The sequence below is a fragment of the Bidens hawaiensis genome, unplaced genomic scaffold (assembly GCF_021521415.1).
Source record: "Bidens hawaiensis isolate Kalapana, Puna unplaced genomic scaffold, B.hawaiensis_p1.1 tig00001575_1, whole genome shotgun sequence".
Lineage (NCBI taxonomy): Eukaryota > Viridiplantae > Streptophyta > Magnoliopsida > Asterales > Asteraceae > Bidens > Bidens hawaiensis.
This window is the reverse complement of record NW_027491088.1, coordinates 51038-58628: the sequence shown is the minus strand read 5'-3', so window position 1 is coordinate 58628 and position 7591 is coordinate 51038. Positions and strand designations below refer to the sequence as shown.

Genomic DNA, 7591 nt, shown 5'->3' with positions numbered 1-7591 from the left:
ATGACAAAGAACAAGAAGACCAAGCTCGGAGCACTGTTTCATTTTCATAGCTCCGAACCCAACATTCTAGTCACAACCGATCAAGACCAACATGACACCGGCAGCAGTCGTTCACATCACAGCCATAGCAACGTCTCGATTAATCCAAGTCCAATCAATTCTCCAAATGCGTCTCCGGTTAATTACTTCATGTCCCCAGTCCACCAAACGTCGCCTTTTACAAAATCCCCGTGGAACTTTTCATTTGCTGGTGACCCAACCCTTCCGCCTTCCACCGGCTTAATCGGCTCGTTAGTACGCGAAGAAGGACACGTCTATTCACTCGCCTCATATCGAGATTTATTATACACAGGTCCAGACGCACTTTTTTATTTCACATTGCGTCTTTTCAACTTATGGAATTACTTTATTACGTAATTATTACTAATTACATAATTACTCTACTTGTATATATAATTATTCTATCATTTTATTTATATTTGATCCAGACTCTTATTATTATTATTGGTCATCTTTATTTATTTCATACTATGTCATTAAACCAGTGTAACACAAGGGTATCTAACCTAACCTGGTTTATTATTATGCACAGGTTCGGATTCACGAAACATTCGTGTTTGGAAAAACTTATCCGAGTTTTCGGGGTTTAAATCCAGCAGCGGATTGGTGAAAGAGATTATTATTTCGGGCGAGAAAATATTCACGGGTCACCAAGACGGTAAAATTCGGGTATGGAGATATTCGGATTCGAAGAAATCGTATAAACGGGTGGGTAGTTTACCTACCACACGTGACTTCATAATCAGCTCCATGAATCCCGGAAACTACGTGGAAGTCCGACGTCACCGTAACGTTCCATGGATTAAGCATTACGACGTCGTTTCATGCATGAGTTTGGATGAGAAAAACGGGTTATTATATTCGGGTTCTTGGGACAAAACCATTAAAGTGTGGAGACTTTCAGATTCCAAATGTATGGAATCCGTTAACGCGCATGACGATGCGGTTAACTCGGTTGTTACGGGGTTTGACGGTTTCGTTTTCTCGGGTTCGGCTGATGGGTCGATGAAGGTGTGGAGGCGGGAGTTGGTTGGGAAGGAAACAAAGCATATGATGGTTTATAGTTTATTAAACCAAGACGCGGCTGTTACGTCCGTGGCAGTTAATGCCAGGGACGCAGTTGTGTACGCTGGAAGTTCAGACGGGTTGCTGAACTTCTGGGAAAGGAGAAAACACACGCTGGCCCACGGTGGCGTTATTAGAGGACATAAGCAAGCAGTGCTTTGTCTAGCTGCCGCGGGCCGGCTGGTGTTTAGTGGGTCCGCGGATAAGTGTATTTGCGTTTGGCGAAGGGAAGGCGGCGGGTTTCATTCGTGCCTTTCGGTTTTGACTGGGCACGATGGGCCGATTAAGTGTCTTGCAGTTCAGGAGCAGGAACATGAGCAGGATAGTGGTGATAGAGAATGGGTGGTGTATAGTGGTAGTTTGGATAAGTCGGTGAAGTTGTGGCGGTTGTCGGAGAAACGGTGGAACTAACGCGCCACCGTGGGAGAGTGTGGGTGGTGTTTGTGGGACCTATGTAGAATTTTGTGGTGGTGTACACTTGAAATATGGAAGCATTTACAGAAAGATTACAGACTTTTGGAATTGAAATTAGTGGTGGATGTGGGTTGAATTTGAATTGTGCTAGGCATGGCATATATGATGTAATTATTGGTTTATTGTATAGATGAACAATTTGACATTAATAGGTTGGTTCAATAACATGTGTATAAATGATGTAATAATTGGGACATTATATTGCATAGGGTCCAGTGAAAGTTATGACTGGAGACATGATTTATAAGATTTTGGTAGCAAATAGTACATATAATAAAAGACAGTAATTTTTGTAAGATGTGTTGTATTTATAGAGCTTACAAGCATATAAGGTATATCATGTGTAAATACATGTATCTATACGAGATGAACTCGTGCATAGTTCATTTTGATTGTGTAATTGTGTCGATGATAAGGACCAATGATGGGGACATGGATCATATATAAGTTACGTGCGATTATAAGTTGTGTATAACAAAAGTTTTCCTTCTTTTGATATATAGAAAGTCATGAATCAAAAGACAACACGCCATCAAAACCCATATATGAAAAAAGAGTGTGTGCCCAAACCCACCCACATCTTGAGGCTTATGATGCTTATTATAAAGGCATTCGAATCAATACATAGCGTTGAAACCACTGAAGTAAAGTTGAATACCTTTTTATCACAAAGATAATTGTAGTTATTGGTTGTAAGGGTTTAAACTAGTCGAGCAAGCTTAAACTCGGGTATGATGTTGAATGGGCCAACTAGGCTTGGCTCGTTTATTTTAACAAACCAAAATTTAGAACTCGAGCTCGGCTTATAAAAAACGTAAGCTAGTTCGTGGGTCACTGAACCATTTTGTTAAATTCTATTAAACAAAGAGGAAAAAAGACAAATAGGATGTTTTCGTTGGCAAGCATTTGAACAGGATATACTAAAATTTCTAATAGTTTAGTTCTAAACTATTCGAAATAAATAAACAATAACCAATTATCTATTAAGAGCATTCGAAGTGGGTTAAGGACAACCAAGGACTTAGGGACAGCTCAACGTCTTGGAGGTCTAAACCTAACTAAAATGTTTAGGCATTTTTAATTTCTTTATGCGTATAGCGCTAGCAAGTATACAAAAATTATAGAATATAGATGATATGTAGTGATAAAGGATATGAAGCAATCCTCCTTGATCTGTGACCTCTCAATGAGCTAATAATTCTAAAAGAAGACTTTCAAAATCTCATAATACATAACTTCTATTTAAGATTGAGACCCTATAAAACCAGAGGCCTAAAGCCATTGCTTTATTTAGCTTACCCACGAGACGGACATGCAAAGACTAAATGAAAGGAAAAAAAAGGTACTACAGTCTACAAGAACATCAACCCACCCCAATCGATTTTGAAAGTTTTTCGGTATAGGTGGCGAACTCATTCTAGTCAGCCTAAGTTGATATTTAACCGCAAGATTATTTGGGAAAAAACAAAAATTCAAGACACGTTTTTTGGACCACGGAAAGCAAATATAATAAAATAAAACGTTATAAGGTTCAACCACTATATGACTGATCAAGTTAATGTTAAAAAAAAGTTTTGAAACTTTATTAAAAAAAATATACTCACATATTCTACACATTAAACCTTTATCTGTCCCTCCAAAATTTCAAGTTAACTTATTCATTGTTAAGTTCGTCAAGTTTTGATAATAATTTTTTTATACGAACGTTTGTAATCTGGGAATATTGCTACCATTGTATTTTGCATTGATGCTTCAAGTTCAAGATTCAACCTAGTCAAGAACTAGCATATTTAGAGATCGTGAAGTTGCACACAAATATCTATTGCACCATTTATTTTACTTATAATATTCAAATAAATAAAACAATAATCAATTAACTATAAGGACATTAGGAGTGGGTTTTGAGAAACCAGGGACGTGATGGAAAAAAGGGCATGGGGGAGCCTTGCCCACCCCACCGTTATCGAAAGATTTGATATATCTATCTTCATTTATTCTTCTCATGAAACCCGACACACATCGCTTATACTATCAATAGAATTATATTTGTTTACTCATGCTTAACTCAATCTAATGGCCTATGACCGGTGACCTCAAACGTAATCAATTGAAGATACCGATTTTTTAGCACTTGGTTTTATTGGTGTTTGACACTAACTTTTTATACATTCGTTAATTATTTCAAGTAATTTAATTGCATTATCTATGTTATTATATAATAAGATTTAGTGGTCATATTAATATTTTGTTTTCTTATGAAAAGTTAATAAATTATTTAAATATTATTATCATATTTTAGTGCGTTATAGAATTTAGAAACTGTCATATTTGTTTCAAGCAACTTATAAATAACTTTTACTAGTCAATTATATATATGTCCAAAACTTCCTAAACATAACTTAGTACTACATAGATATTTTTTATATACAAGTATATATTACAACTGCTAGAAAATAAAATCGCTTTGAATACACCATATGTTATTTGTCATATATTATTTGCATTGATGCTTCAATCTATAAATTCAAAAGTTTTAACTCAAATTTCTACAAAACAAAAAATGCTGAGACGCTCATATAGGATACCTTGAGATTGTTAACACGATCATGGGTATAACCAGTGCTAAGAATAAGAACGATTTACATAATTTTATATGCAAAAAATAACGTTGAATTATACTAATATTTTGTTAAATGCCATGTTATTAACATATCAACACCAAATCCAAGTCATTATGTCATGTCATGTGCTTGCCATCTCACCCACACATGTTTCATTTGAAACCATTAACTTTTCCTTTACATTAAAAAAAGGGATTGCTCCATAAAATATTAACCAACTTTGAAAGTTGTTTCAATCAGGTCACTGATAAAAACTTTTGTTCAAATCAGGTCATTGAACTTTCATTTTTGTTCCAATACTAAATATTTTACTTGAATAGCAGGTAATCTAGTTTTTTTTTAAAATTTTTAAATGGGTCTAAACGAGCTGTAACGTGTTGAAAACGCGCTGATTCGTTGGTAAAAAAACTGACCCGAAACCCGTTTTGACCCGTTCTAACCAGAACGTGTTGACCCCAACCCGTTCCGACCCGTTTTGACCCATTTTTTTATATGCTGAAACAAACTGAAAAATCGCTTAAACGAGCTGTTAGGTGCTGAAACAAACTGAAAAATAGCTTAAACGAGCTGTTAGGTGCTGAATCGAATTGAAAAATCGCTTAAACGAGCTGTTTGGGGCTGAAACGAGCTGAAAAATCGCTTAAACGAGCTGTTAGGTGCTTAAACGAGCTGAAAAATCGCTTAAACGAGCTGTTAGGTGCTTAAACGAGCTGAAAAATCGCTTAAACGAGCTGTTAGATGCTGAAACTAACTGAAAAATTGCTTAAACGAGTTGTTAAGTGCTAAAACGAGCTGAAAAATCGCTTAAACGAGCTGTTAGGTCTTAAACGAGCTGTTAGGTGCTGAAACGAACTCATAAATCGCTTAAACAAGCTGTTTGTTGCTGAAACGAACTCAAAAATCACTTAAACCAGCTGTTAGGTGCTGACACGGACTGAAAAATCGCTTAAACGAGCTGTTATGTGCTGATACGAACTGAAAAAAATCGCTTGAACGAGAGTTTGCTGTTAAAACGAGTTGTAACGTGTTGAAAACGCGCTGATTCGTGAGTCCAAAAAAAACACAGACCCAGAACCCGTTTTGACCGGTTCCAACCTTGACCCGTTCTAACCCGAACCTATTGACCCTAACCCGTTCCGACCCGTTTTAAACATTTTTTTATATTTTTTTCTCAATTTTTGCAATTTATTGCAATTTTCCGAACTTTTTTTTTGAAAATTTTTGAAATTTTAAAATTATATTTCGTATTTTTATTAAGTTTCGCAACCTTTAAAAGTTATTATGGAAAATAAAAATATTGAAAAAAAAAAAAACCTAAATTACCTGCTATTCAGGTAAAATATATAAGATTGGAACAAAAATGAAAGTTCAATGACCTGATTGGAACAAAAGTTTTTATCAGTGACCTGATTGAAACAACTTTCAAAATTGGTTACTATTTTATAAAACAATACCTTAAAAAAACTAATTATAAAAGTTAAAAATATAAATGTTGCTATAACAAAAACACGAGGATGGAGCAATTCGAATTATAGACGTGGACACTATTACTTTGCAATCTTCAAACTTAACGTTTGGCTTGTAATCAAATTAAAATACTCAACAAATTGTTTGTAAACCGTTTGGTATAAAATTCGTGTGCATCTGCATATTTAATAAAAGAGCTAACACACTAGGCTTGTAAATAGACCAAACATTATGTTAATTTATGGTGAACTGTTCGACATAAAGTTCGCGGACATTTCTTATTAATGAAAATATGCTAACATTAACAAAAAGTTGTGTTCATTTGACAAAACAAAAGAACCTAAATGCATCTCGTTAGTTTATGTATGTCTGTTTCTTGTAGAGACTTAAATATATACTTGCATTATAAAAAAAACTAACTTACAAAAGCTAAATGATAGTTTAAATATATAATAATAAAGTCTTTGATGCGTAAGAAAGGGGGCTTGCCTTCGCAAGGCTTGCTTGGAAGACCCAACTGAAAGGACAATTATCGATGAGAGACTCTATGTCATCCATGATTTATAGTATTAACTCCAAGATAAGAGTCGGAATATGTCATAGAGAAGAACTTACTTATTCTAGAATCACATATTTACGGATCTCCCCAACATCCAAGTGATACTTCATCAAAATTTGTCACTTGTTGGGCGGCGCCTAACTCCAATTGTAAGCCTCTCGATTATTATCAACGAAATGCAGACACAACGACACACTGTATTTTAAATCTTTGTTTTTGGAAAAAAATAAAATAAAACTTGTATCAATATTTACATATCATATCCACAAGTTCCGTTTAGTTTACACAATATCATAAATGATACTCTAAAGTCTACACACCTATTTACATTTTTACCCCATAACTTTAGTTTAGTTATCCAATTAAATTCACGATCTTTTAATATGGTAACCATCAAGTTTAATTAATTACACAATTAACCACTATTTTTAATATTATAAATTATAAACCTCAGGTTAAGACGTTAAGTTGCACTAAATTACACAAACAACCAGTCAACTGCACAATTATTATAAAATTATACAAAGTGTACTCATATTGAGTAAGTTCCTAAGACCACTTCTATTAGCAAACCACACATGGTTTGTCTTACTATTTGAAATTAAAAAAAATTAAAAAATCAAATAAATGGGTCAAACCGGTTCACCACAACAAACTAATTTGCAAGCTCACTCACTACCACATGTCACTATTTAATTAGACTTCTATTTAATTTGTTTTTCCTTTTCTTTACACACTAATTAGTTTTAACTACAATATTGATTTTTTATAATAATTTTTAATAATTAAGTTTTAAAAAAAAATCTAAAAACACAGTCTTGTTCAGTTTATTTTTGCGAACACACCGGTATAAATTTTATTAAAAACAGTGTTTATAAAAAATTATATATTTTTTTTAATACAAAGTAAATATTCACGGGCAACAGGAAGCTAAAGTGAAGATGATGAAAAAACATTTCAATATTCTACGCAACAAATTGGAAGTTTATCCGGTTATATGACCAACAGAGAAGCTCACATCGCTTTAAAAAAACGATTTGGTTGAGCATATATATAATTTTAATTTTTTATAAATAATTTAAATTAAATATATTGTATATTTATTAAAAATTTATTTTTATATTTCTAGTCACTTTCAATAAAAAAATAGCAATTATAAATTGTATTTATTTAACAAAAAAAATAATAATTAAGGTTGGGTTGCCGATGAGTGTGAAAAGTTGGGTTGGGTTTGGTTGGGCAGGTTGAAGAGAGAAAAATTAGTTTTATAATAAAAATTGGGTTAAGTTAGTTTGTGAATGAGGATGGTCTAACATATCGCACGAATTGAAAACAACTAGTTTCA

The 7591-nt window shown here is 33.7% G+C and overlaps 1 pseudogene across 1 annotated transcript; it reads left to right on the top strand.

Moving 5' to 3' along the window:
- LOC143584895 (protein JINGUBANG pseudogene) lies at nt 1–1536 on the top strand (annotated as a pseudogene). The gene is made up of 2 exons (XR_013144452.1): nt 1–352; nt 593–1536. The product of XR_013144452.1 is annotated as a protein JINGUBANG pseudogene (transcript).
- The last annotated feature ends 6055 nt before the right edge of the window (nt 1537–7591 follow it).